Source organism: Rhagoletis zephyria, unplaced genomic scaffold (genome assembly GCF_001687245.7).
Source record: "Rhagoletis zephyria isolate East Lansing unplaced genomic scaffold, Rhagoletis_zephyria_1.1 Rzeph_scaffold_00665, whole genome shotgun sequence".
Lineage (NCBI taxonomy): Eukaryota > Metazoa > Arthropoda > Insecta > Diptera > Tephritidae > Rhagoletis > Rhagoletis zephyria.
In genome coordinates, this window is record NW_016157749.1 from 102,298 (window position 1) to 116,209 (window position 13,912).

Genomic DNA, 13,912 nt, shown 5'->3' on the forward strand with positions numbered 1-13,912 from the left:
TGGATGGCGGTGATGTCAGCCTTTGCCTTCCCGAGCACATCAACCAGCCGGGCAGAGGCACCTTCCCCATTAAGGGTCCGGATATTCTAGGTGCATACCCTTAAATCATAGTTCTTTATACGTTTGCCGTGGTCGTCATCAGAAAAAGGGGGTCTCATCCGAGGCTGTTTGTTTCTTTTCATTGGGCGGGGTTTTAACGTGGCGGGACCCAAACCCAGCGCACGCGAAGTTTTACGCCTTCTCACTTTAGCTCGCTCCCAAACGGGTGTTTGGTTGCTACCCAGAGGATACGTGGATATAAATATCCGGACGTTGTGAGCTGCGATTTGAACCGTACGCACAAGAATCGCTTCTGCCCACTCCCAGGTGAATGGCAGTCAAAAGTTTTCCACTTCTGCGCACGGAACCATCCTCCAATATGCCAATACTGCCAAGACAGAAATGGTACTTTCCCAAGGAAGTATAAAACTCCCTTATTTTAAAGGTCCCACCCTAAACGGGGTGGCACTTACTCTCTCAAACCGAGGTCAAATTCATTGGAGTTATTCTGGACAAGAAACTGGACTTGAAGCGAAACATTGAATACCGCTCCAGGAAGGCCAATACTGCCCTCTATGCCTGCAAGACGGCTATAGGCAAAAAATGGGAGATAAAACCATACATAGTACACTGGATGTACACGGCTGTGATAAGACCCAACCTTTTCTACGGGGTCACCGTATGGTGGCCTGCGCTAAACAACACCTTATCCAGAGACAAGGTGGAACGTGTGCAGAGGACGGCTGCCATGCTTGTCACGGGAGCCCTGCCCACTACACCAACCAAATCTCTGGAAATAATCTTAAATCTTCCACCTGTGGATCTCTACGGCAAGCCAGACCAGGCTAGATACAATCCAGCCGTAGAAAAACCTCAGATTCGGACACTCAAAAGTACTTGAAACTCTACCGGACAATCTACGACAGATATATTATAGCAATCCTCTACTCTGTTTTGATAACAAATTCTCCACAAGAATCCCAGAGAGGAACAAATGGGAAAGGGCCACAGACCTGATCCTAGAGTCTACGGCCATTTATACAGATGGTGCAAAGCTTAACAATAGAGTGGGTAGCGGGATATACTCTGACGAACTCGTGCTAAATCTTAGTTTTCGCTTACCGGACCATTGCAGCGTTTTTAAAGCGGAGTTAAACGCCATAATGGAGGCGGCTCGGTGGCTTACAACCTCCGCCTCTCCAGGACAGCCTATCTCTATCAGCTTACAGCCAGGCTGCTATCGAATCTCTCAATTTTAACAAAGCAACGTCCAAAGTAGCCATAGAATGCAGGAAGACTTTCAACCTGCTAGCATAAAAATGCTCCTTGACTGTTGTATGGGTCCCTGTACATAGGAACATCCCTGGAAACTGCCTAGCTAACGAGCTGGCAAGGAGGGGGACGGAATTATCTGTAGTCAATTCTTCTCGGAATGCGGGCATACCTCTAATGTCCTGCAAACACAGACTAAAGGCGAAACTCGTTGAGGAGTTACATATAAGGTGGGCTGTGGAAACCACCAGCCATACTACCAGGAAAATTTGGCCAAAGATTGTTGTAAAGTGATCCATGGCTCTCACACGGCTGTACCGCTCCTTTCTCAGATTAGTTGTTGGGGTAATCACCGGACACTGCCTGATGGGCACACACGGAAAAAGGCTAGGATTCCCCACCTACGATTTATCTCGCAGTTGCAGAGACGAGGAAGACGTGGAGACCATGGAACACTATCCCTGCCACTGTCCCGCCCTGGCCAACATGCGCAACCAATTCTCCAACAAGTACTTTCTTGATTGTTTAGCCGACTTGAACTCGGCGAACGTTCTCGACCTTTTGTGCTATATAAAGCGTACTCGGTGGTTCAATTACTAAGGGAGGGAAAGAAACAAATGGCTTCGGCCAGTGGTACCACAACGGGATTTCCCAGCCCACGTGTGCTCTGCGCTCTGCGCGGGGCAGCCACTCTAACCTAACCTAACCCTTATAATCCAAGGAGCGGTGAAAAGTTTTAATTTTTCAACAGATGGAAACTCTATTCAGAAAAATAATACATTATTGCATATCTAGAGGCTAAGCCCTTTCATTTGACAATGACGGTGCAGGACTGATGCCTATGCTTATTAAGATTGAATATAGTGATTTTATTAGCAGGTGGCAACCCTATTCAAAAAAATAAAACATTAGTGCCTTTCTAGAGGCCAATCCCTTTCACTTGACGCCTCATCTTTTGTATCCCAACAAACGGTACGGATTTTATATTTTTTTATACAGGTGGCAACCCTATTCAAATTCTAAACAAAAAAGGTCACTTTCCTATCGATACAGAGTATACTAGAGCAAATCTCGTCAAATTCCGTTCAGTACTTTTCGAGATTACCGCGTACAAAGAATCTCGACTTTCCTTTATACTATGTATAGATATAGATAGAATTTCCTTTCGGACGTGTTTATTGATATACCTGAACTGCAATGTTTTCGGACGGTACTAGCTCTTACCGTCAATATTGGAGTATTTATTACATATATGATAGGACCTAACTACATATACATTGGTAACTAAGTAAAAAGTTCTGTAACAGGTTTTGGATCGCTTAGTAAAAAATGGAAACATATACATGTATTTGAATTTTAGGATAACAAGGAAAATAGCAAAATTGGCTCAAAACGGCTAATTTTTTTTTTTCAAAACGGCTAACAAATCGGCTGCCGGCTAAACCGAAATTTCTCCGGCGGCTGCTATCGTAACCGGCTAAATCTAGCCGGAAAACGGCTAAAATGGCAACACTGAATGCGACCAATTTCGTTGGTGCTGGACGCAAGCTCGCTGAGCTGAGGCAGTTTTTATTTAATCCCCAAAATAAAATAACTACTAATATGTACTAATCTTGTATATAAAAATAAGTGCACGTTTTCGGTGTGACCTCATAACTTGAGAACGGCTTCACCGAATTCAACCAAATTTATGTGGCATATTCGATCTATCATGCAGATGGTTTATGCGAAGTTTGCCAGAATTCGGAAAAGGGGGCGTGGCACCACCCATACTAATAAAATATAAAAATAAGTGAACGTTTTTGGTGTGACCATATAACTTGCGAACGGCTTCACCGAATTCAATCAAATTTGTGCAGCATATTCGGGCTATCATGCAGATGGTTTGTGTGAAGTTTGCTTGAATTCGGGAAAAGGGGGCGTGGCGCCTCTATTTTATATATAAAAATTAGTGAGTTAGCTTATAACTTGAGAACGGCTTCACCGAATTCAACCAAATTTATATAGCATATTCGGCCATCATGCAGATATTTTATGTGGAGTTTGCACAAATTTGGGAAAGGGGGCGTGGCATATGTATCTTATGTATTAAAACAAGTGCATGTTTTTGGTGTGAGCTTATAACTTGAAAACGGCTTCACCGAATTCACCAAATTTATTTGGCATATTCGATCTATCATGCAGATGGTTTATGCGAAGTTTGCCCGAATTCTGAAAAGGGGGCGTGGCACCACCCACACTAACTAAAATATTAAAATAAGTGAAAGTTTTTGGTGTGACCATTGAGAACGGCTTCACCAAATGCAACCAAATTTGTGCGGCATATTCGGGCTATCATGCAGATGGTTTATGTGGCGTTCGCTTGAATTCGGAAAAGGGGGCGTGGCGCCTCTATTTTATATATAAAAATTTGTGAGTTAGCTTATAACTTGAGAACGGCTTCACCGACTTCAACCAAATTTATATAGCATATTCGGGCCATCATGCTGATATTTTATGTGGAGTTTGCCCAAATTTGTAAAAGGGGGCGTGGCATATGTATCTTATGTATAAAAATAAGTACACGTCTTTGGTGTGATATTATAACTTGAGAACGGCTTCACCGAACTCAACCAAATTTTTACAGCATATTCAAGCTATCATGCAGATGGTTTTTATGAAGTTTGCCCAAATTCGTAAAAGGGGGTGTGGCACCTCCCATACTAACTAAAATTTTTATATTGTATATCTCTTGAAATATTTGTGGTAGAGTATTGGAAATTGGTATAGAGGTATATCAAATAATTTCATATTCATGGAGAAAAATGGGCGGTATTGGAAAAGAGGGCGTGGCACCTCCTATCTTACGTATAAAAAATGAGTGCAAGATTTCAACCAAATTTATACGGCGTAGTCGGGTTATTATGAATATGGTTTGTCTTAAGTTTCCCCGAATTCGGAAAAGGGGGTGGCACCACTCATACTAACAAAAATTTTCTTCTGGTATATTTGAAATATTTGTGGTAGATTACTGGAAATTGGTATAGAGACATATGAAATAATTCCATACTCATGGAGAAAAATGAGCGGTATTGGAAAAGGGGGCGTGGCACCTCCCATCTTAAATAAAAAAAATAAGTGCACGAATTCTACCAAATTTAAACGGTATATGCAGATGGGTTATGTGAAGTGTGCCCGAATTCGGTCCAGCGGTTCATGATCTATAACAGTTTATGTCTGTTACATGAACCACGTATATGGTACAACAGCAGATACATGAAAAATCGAAAACATAGTGAAAAATTGTTGCTATGATGTGCTGTGTTTATTTTTTCTTCGGATAAATATCAAGTATAAACATGGCTGCAATATAGTAAAAAAAAAAAATTTCAAATAGAAAAATTCCAGGATTTTTCATTCATTTTTCAATATTTGGTGTAGAGAAGCACACCGGGGTACCGCTAGTGAATTTATAAATTTTAATTATATTCCTCACAGGGCACCACACTTTGGCGGCCTATGGGAAGCCGCGGTTAAGTCGGTAAAGGGCCACTTAAATCGTACCCTGGGTAACGCGCGCCTCACATATGAAGAGCTGACAACCGCACTTTTTGAGATAGAAGCTATTCTTAAATTTCGTACGCTGTCACCGCTCTCCTGCGACCCAAACGACTACGACCAGTGGCGTAGACAGGGGGGGGAGAGGCGATATGGGGGGATAGATCCCCCCTTCGTCATTGAGCTACAATTATTTACTTTTGAATTAATAACACAATACTATTTTATCCTTCTGATTTAAATTTTTTTTTATTTCAGACGGATGACAAATTATCTTTTAATGAATATATGAGTAGTCCACTTGCAAACAGCGTTATGTGATCTTATAAAAGTAAACCATAAATTAAAAAAAAAAACTTTTACGACAACAAGTAACATCCGAACTGTATCTTTTTTTATTACCTGAAAATTTGGATAAATAAGAGCCTAATACCATTAAAAAATAAAATTGCAGTATGGTAGATTTGCAAATTATATATTTAAAAGTTTAATATTGCAAGTTTTGAAACAGTAACTTTTATATAGCTAGCTTTTTTTAGCTTTTCGCGTTCTCTCCTCTAGGAAGATTGGTTTGCTTCTTTTTTGCGACATCTTCCACTAGGCACCGAAACTACCATGTGTTCTTGCTGTTTTCTAAGTTCATACGAAGAGGAGACTTTTGGAAGGGTATAAATAAGTATTATAGCGACTTTTGCAAGAGTAGTTAATATTTCATGCTATTTTTTCAGAATATAGAAAAATTTTTCACTCTGTTGTTAGTGGACATGAAATCCACCAACAACTAAAAATCTAAAAAAAATTTACATAGCGCACTTTGCAAGTGGACTACTCAATTGTTGAATATGCTATCTTATTTGTCCCTTCTTTGTATACAATTAAGGAGCGGCTGAATGGTTTAACGATGTTAGCGATACATAATGTTGTACCGATTACAACACAAGAAGTAATTGAAAAAATGTGTGTTAAGCAACGAAGATTAAAAATCGCTTTATAAGTAATAAGATTTTGAGAAATTTTTTCTTTTGAAAATTTGTTTGACACAAAAACATTCAGTGGGTTTCGTAGTTAAAAGCACAGTATTTTGATATAAGTTTTATAATTGTGTGACTATCCGAAATGGAGAAACTTGCTTTCGAACACAGACCGTCTACAGACCGGCTTGCCGACATATAAAAACCCAGTTTGCATTTTTGACCGTCTGTAGACGGCATCGTAGGTCAACATTGTGTAAGAGAAAGCTGAAAATACGTCAAAGTATATCGGAGAGCTCGTCTCCAGACGGTCTTGATTTTTCTCCCCTGTAGGAAAAAGTTACTGTCACAGATTGAAATGGACATCAGTTTTGGATTTCTCGTGCTAAAATCACCCATCCCTGAATTTTTCAACTCATAAAAAAATTGGCCTACTAGCGGGTTAAGCGTGCCGAGAGGGGGCGCGTGATTTGTCCTTTGGCTAGCGATTATCTGGTGCACAAGTGACGATTACTAATCGTAGGGTATTGCTTATTGACCAGAGGGTCAATTCCCGTTCTGCGTTATCGTGAAGTGATAAAAATAACACCTTTACACTGCATTTATTTCGGTGTTAATTTTATACTTTCACTTCACTTTACGATAACGCAGAACGGGAATTGACCCTCTGTAATGCATAAAATCGCTATTATGTGATATTTTCAATACGAGCGTCGCATAACCTGTCGCTAGCGAATTGCCTAACAATCGGTGATGCATGGAATCAGTCACCAGCAAAACTGCAGCAGAACTACAGGGGATGCTTTGTCTTTCGTTTGCAAATGTGTACATATGTATTTACATCAGAGCTGGGTAATTTTTGCTCGCGAGCAACGCCAGCGTCGCAGTTCGCATACGTACAAAGAAGCAAAGCAGCGAATTTCGATTCAGTCTGCTTGCAGATTTCACCAAGGTAACGTCATGATCGGCTGTGGATTGTGTTTCTTCATAATTTTAGCACGCGCTTGCCACGGTTTGAGTAGAAAATTTACAAAAAATCCCCAAAGCAAAAAGTGGTGTGCTTTTCTTAGATTCGTGTTTGCATGCATTTGCGATGATTCAAACACAAAATAGTGCGACCCTATATAAGAACTAGAGTTTATTGTTCAAAGAACTTTCAAAAAGCCGCAATATCCGTTATGTGGTTATGCCTACGTATTTTTAATACAAGCAAACTGTATTTTGCATGCCGTGACAATTAAAAAAAAATATAAAATGAGCTGCTTCCTGACCAATGGTCAATAACTTTGTAATAAGTTCCATGATTTTTATAAAGAAGTGCGCAAATAGCATGCCATATTTTAGAATAATTTGTTTCTATCTAAAGAAATCCATATAGAAATTTAAATGCTGGTTTATACGAAAAAATACTTAATGAATAATATTTATAAGTTATATTCTATTTTTAGCACTAAACTCCTATTTATATGAAAATAATAAAATCTAAACAACGAAATCGTCTGGCCGGCCAGCATTTCAAAGATTAGATTCCAATAAAATTCTTTGCAGGTATTTAACAAATGAGTTTAAGCTATTTAAATTTTTTACAAGTATTACATTTTTCGTATGGAACAGTTTCTAGAATCTAATAGTATTAGTTACTAAAAACTTCTACGATTCATTATTTCACTATACGTATAAGCAAAATAGGGCAAAAGATACATGCACGAAAAATACCAGGTTTAGTACATTTATAAAAACGCGGCAACCATAACTGTGCGCGACGCACTATTACCACGACAAAATGAGACTGCGTGCAAAAATTGTCCAACACTAAACATTAACAACAGGAAGAATGGGAGAATAAAATAAACCGTAAATAGAAAATTTTCACAATATTAAATTTTTCGACAGGAAACATGGTTTTATTGTGCTAAATTGCAAAATATATGATTTATAAAAAAGAATTAATAGAGAAAATGATAAAAAACGGCGATTTTTGTGAAAGTAGCAAATTTCAGTGTATCGAAAGTTTCTAAAGCGTTGTTTACTTTTACTTGAGAATTGTCAAAATCGGCAAATCCCAAGTAGCGGTTTCTAGAACGTGCTACATTCGTTCGCTACGTCGTGATGCGATAAAAAGAAAAGCTGGCAGCACTCCGCAAGGTTGCAGAAATCTTTCAAAATATGTTCGAAAAATATCTTGATATGGAAAGAACTGCTTTACACAGTCAAGGAAAAAAATTGCCAAAACTCAACGCAATTTTTAGCAACTTCAATCTTGCACTTTATTATACTAAAATTAATCTTTTTTAGATTAGTTTTTTTTGTTATTTTTTGGCCTTATAACAATTGTATTCAACAATTTTTATTGAGCTCGCGGCCGGTTTTTAATGAAAATTTCTTGTGGAATAGCAACAATAATTTGAAAAAATGGTAGAAGTGATAGCTATTTCGGAAATCACCACTTTTCCTCATCAGACTTCTTTCAGTAGGATTCGAACCGACGATCCCACTGACTCAGCCAGTTGCCTATGCACCGTGCTAAGTACGCCTTGTAAATTATCGTTTGCTTTTTTCCACTAGTTTCATTTTTGTTATGTATTGTACGGCCTCATGATTCAAAAATACAAGGTTATGTAATTTGGGACAGCTAGGCAAAAACGAAAAATGCAGATCAGTAGAACTTTTTACGCTCATTTCAATCATGCCAAAATTATTAGGCGCAAGTAAAAAATAAAGACGTTCTAGAAGGTTAAATTTAAATATTTTGATATTTTAAACATTAATATCGTATGAACTATATAACCGATTAAAATAATGATGACGTCACCATATATTATATTTATATGCTCTTTTATATTTTCAAACCAACACCTCTAAACAACGAACAAATGTTTTTTTTTTCTTGAAATAATCTTTTTTGAAAAAACTGCATAATTAATGGCAAAGAAATTTATTCTATTTAGAAGCATCAGTTATTATCTTTAATTCGATATGCATATTTTATCATGATTTACTTTTTGGTCTCAAGAATTTAGTGATAATAAAAAATATAAACAAACAAAGCAAATAAACCCCTTACATCTTCTTTATTTTTTAACGGCGTAAACAGTTCTATCAATCGCCGGTTATGGTTATTTTATAGCCAAACGGTCGATATTCTAGACTTGTTCCAGAAAATTGCGCAACCTTTGGTGATGCCAACGAATATTTAGTAGAAGAATTTTTGGTTTACTACTCATAACTAGAAACTGTAGAGTGAGCAACATTTTGCANAATAAATTTTCATTAAAAAACGGCCTCGAGCTCAATAAAAATTGTTGAATACTTTTTTAGATTCTAATAAAAATGTTTGCAATTTATGTGAAACCTTGCAAATTNAGTTCTATCAATCGCCGGTTATGGTTATTTTATAGCCAAACGGTCGATATTCTAGACTTGTTCCAGAAAATTGCGCAACCTTTGGTGATGCCAACGAATATTTAGTAGAAGAATTTTTGGTTTACTACTCATAACTAGAAACTGTAGAGTGAGCAACATTTTGCACAAGTAAAGGAGCCGATTTTGTATGTGGGAGCGAGAAGACTGTTTTATTACAAAACCTTTCTATTATTGAATCATGGTACGGCCTCGAGCTCAATAAAAATTGTTGAATACAATTGTTATAAGGCCAAGAAATAACAAAAAAAAAACAAATAACTTAAGGACGAGCACACCTAAAAGTTAAACATTCTAAAAATATAATTATTAGCAAAAATTAACAATACCAACAACCACATGATCAAGTGAATTGCAGCGGAATAGCTGCGCTTGATTGTGTTGACATAACAAAAATGAAAATAGTGGAAAAAAGCAAACGATAATTTACAAGGCGTACTTAGCACGGTGCATAGGCAACTGGCTGAGTCAGTGGGATCGTCGGTTCGAATCCTACTGAAAGAAGTCTGATGAGGAAATGTGGTGATTTCCGAAATAGCTATCACTTCTACCATTTTTTCAAATTATTGTTGCTATTCCACAATAAATTTTCATTAAAAAACGGCCTCGAGCTCAATAAAAATTGTTGAATACTTTTTTAGATTCTAATAAAAATGTTTGCAATTTATGTGAAACCTTGCAAATTTTTTTTTTTAAATTTTTGTACAAAGTTTGATCCAAAACCTGAGATCTACCACATTTTTTTCAGATACTACCACACAATTTTCTTTTCAAGCCCGATCACTGATTGATGTACATCAATGTTGGGCACACCAACACAGCCTCATTTTGTCGTGATATTATTGCGTTGCTCTCAGTTATCGTTCCCACGTTTTTTATAAATGTACTAGAGATGGTATTTTCCGTGCATGGGGTTTTTGGTCTATTTTGCTTACACGTATCAAAGAACGTAAATCTATAAGAAGAGACAACTCGTTATAATTGTAGCAAGTGTTAACATCAGGAACGCGCCTTTTGCGCGTTTTTTGATTGGATGAAAAGAGAAGGCACGCTCCTGATGTTCACACTCGCGACAATTATAACGTGTTGTGTCTTCTTATAGATTCACGTTTTTTGCACGTATAGTGGAATAATGATTCTTGGAAGCTTTAGTAACGAATGCTATTAGGTTATAGAAACTTTTACATACGAAAAATTTAGTAATTTAATAAAATTTAAATTGGTTAAACTTATTTATTTAATACCCGGGCACCGTTTTGTTAGAATCAAATCTTTGAAGTGCTGGCCGGCCAGATGGTTACGGTGCACAGCGGTGTAATTGATGTCGATATTGCGTATTGATTCAAAAAATTAATTTCAAAATACAAAGAAGGGTTTTGTACCAAATGAAAGTAGATGCAATTGCAATATTGCATATTTTTAGTGTTAATTATAATCTTTGTTATTGTTTATAGTGTTGCTATTTCTATGCATGAAAGTCATGTGCAGTGAATAGAAATAATAATAGTGATGATATTTTTAACAAATATGGTTACGGGTAAACGGAGAATAACCATAACTTTAAAGGCCTAATTATATTATTATTTTCTTTATAGGAACGAGCTCAAATATCATTTGGGTTACTCGTCAAAGCCTTTATGAAATAATAAAAAACTGCGGCTGCGATCAATTCAATGATAAATTTAACGTTTTAACGGGATAAGTGAAAGATCGCATCAGGCCATCTGATGAAAATTTAAAAGAATTTAATGAAAAGATAAGATATCTAATCTCTGAGTTCAAAATTCGTTGGAGTATGTCATGTAGACACGAAGAACAAACAAAAGTTGCCTTGAGTCCTCTAAAGGTTTTCCGCGTTAAAAACAAAATAAACGTCTATTGTCAGATGAAGATCAAGAGGCGCGAGACAAAGATTTTAAGAGAGAACATTTTTCTCGAAAGTGCAATAGAAAAAAAAACGAATGAAGATATATTCAATACACTTTTGATTAGCTCCGACCCTGTTGTATCAAGTATGAGAAAACTACCCCAAAAAAATTGCAGGATTTAGCGAAAGAGGAACAACAGTTGTTAATTATGCAGCCCAGTGCTGCCTCTGTCACTTCAATTGAAGTTTTTCACTTCACTTTAGAAGCCTTCACTTCGTCACTTCATTTTACTTCGTTTTACTTCATTTTACTTCACTTTCCACAAATTAGATTTATCTTCAAACTAAATAAAAATTTCTTTGAATATATGATTTATTTAACCAAACTCAATAATATTTTGCTAAATTCTTGTTTAATGGTAAGTATGGCAAAGAATCATTTCGCAAAAAGCTACTCAAAAGAAGCCTAATAAATCTTCGATCTGGCATCGGTTATTCGGAAGAAGTCATTTTGATTTTCATTTTCACATATATAGTTGTAAAACGCACAGAAATATATGGGTGGATAAAGTTTCATAATTATTTAGTAAGTATTGTAATGGTTATTACATTTTAGTTTTCATACACCTTCATTTTTACAGGAAAAATTAAACATTAAAGTGAATCCCGTGATGACGTTGCTGCGAATCGATAATCGATTAGTGCTAATATCATCAGTGAACTGTAATTTTTGATTTTCTTTCCTCAACGTGTGAGACATTGTGATTTTAAAGATATACCAGCACTAAAATTGCACAGGAAAACAATAAATTATAAATTAATAAAGGTTATAGATTTATTTTATTGTGATAAAAAAAAATTATTGGTTAACCAATCAGGTGCTAATAGCCTAATCGAAAAATCACACACCCCTAATTGTGCATGAAAGTCGTCACTTCGATAATCACTTCACTTTTCCTCCCAATTCACTCCGAAATACTTTTAGTGTGTTTTCACTTCGCTCGAAAATTAGCAAACGGCAGCACTGATGCAGCCTTATAGCGATGATGAAGATGTTGATATTGATGACAATGACGCAGCGAAGATGATGATTATATTCATTAAAGGTTATATATTCTAAATTACTTTCTAGGCTTAACAAAAACATGTAGATAATTCTTGAAGAGTAAATTTGTACAAATCGTTTTCATTATCATATAAAAAGTTACCTAAAAAAGTGATGATGTGGGTGATGTTGATGATGAAAATAGTAATGAAGATAATGATGAGGTAATTATTATAATGATAGAAATGGTGTTTAACTTGTAATTAATCATGATTACGATTTTAACAAATTATCATTAATAATAAAAATTATTTATGGGAGTAACAACTAAATTTTAACTTTTATCCTCTTTGGTAACGCCATAAAAACCTACATAAAAAAAAATCCCACTAAACTATTTTCTATTTTCGGATTTGTCTTTTTTTACTTCATTTGGTGCTAGTTACACAAATACATCAAAATATTTTAAATTAGATGTACGCATGAATTGATCTCCACTTTCAGGGTCGATTACCCCACTCTGCGGCGTTTAGATTTTATTATTTTCATATAAATAGGTATTTAGTCCTAAAAATATAGTATAACTTATAAATATTATTCATTAAGTAATTTTGCACATAAACCAGCATTTACATTTCTCTATCGATTTTTTTAGATAGAAAAAATTTTGTTTAAAATAAAGTTCGCAATTTATGCCCGTTTATAATAATCATGGAACTTATTATAAAATCAGTGAACAGTGGTCAGCAAGCGACCCATTTTATATATTTTTCAATTCACACGGCATGCAAATTACAGTCTGCTTATATAAAAAATACGTAGGAATAACATCATAATGGACATTGTGAGTTGTTGAAATTTTGAACAATAAACTGTAGTTCTTATATAGAGTTCCACTAATTTGTGTTTGAATCATAGCAAAAGTACGCAAACACCAATCTAAGAATAACACACCACTTTTTGCTTTGGGCAATTTTTGTAAATGTGGCAAGCGTGTGCTAAAATTACGAAGAAAAACAATCAACAGGCGAGCGTGACATTACCTTGGTGAAATCAGAGAACTTAGATAGATAGAGAAGGTGAAAATTTTTGGAACGTAAAATTGTTTGAAAAATAAATCCATGGAATATCACCACATTGCAATTAACATTTGAACAAGAGTTAACAGCAAAAAAAGTTAATATTCTGTTATGATAATGTTATGTTATGTTGCAAGTGCCTGGCTGTGTTGTTAGGTTGCTCGTGAATTCAGAAACATATTCAAGTACACATATGTTTTTATAAAATAAAATAAATTAAAAGTTAAATTATATGAATTGTACTTTTATATCAGTTAGCATATCGGATCTTCATATATGCATGACCATTTGTTAAATATAATTTATTGAGTAGTTAATATTGCTTTAACGACATAAAAAAATCCAAAAACTCAAAAAGCATGTGTTCAAGTTCGCTTCTTGTACGAGTATATAGTATATGTATATATAAATATATATAATATATGTATATAGTTCGTAGTAAAAATACAATAGTTGAAAAGAATATTAAAATTGGTAAACAATTTATATTAATAGTTTTGATTAATTTAAAAAAATATGAAAATTGTTTATATTGTGTTAAGTTATATGAAAATTCTTGTAGGAAGAAACATACATACATATGTATGTGCCAGTGTATGCTCTCACTGCAAACCTTATGAAAATTATGTACGCATGCAATTGGCAAACTCTTTGGTGATTTGTCGTCGGCATTTCAAAGGGG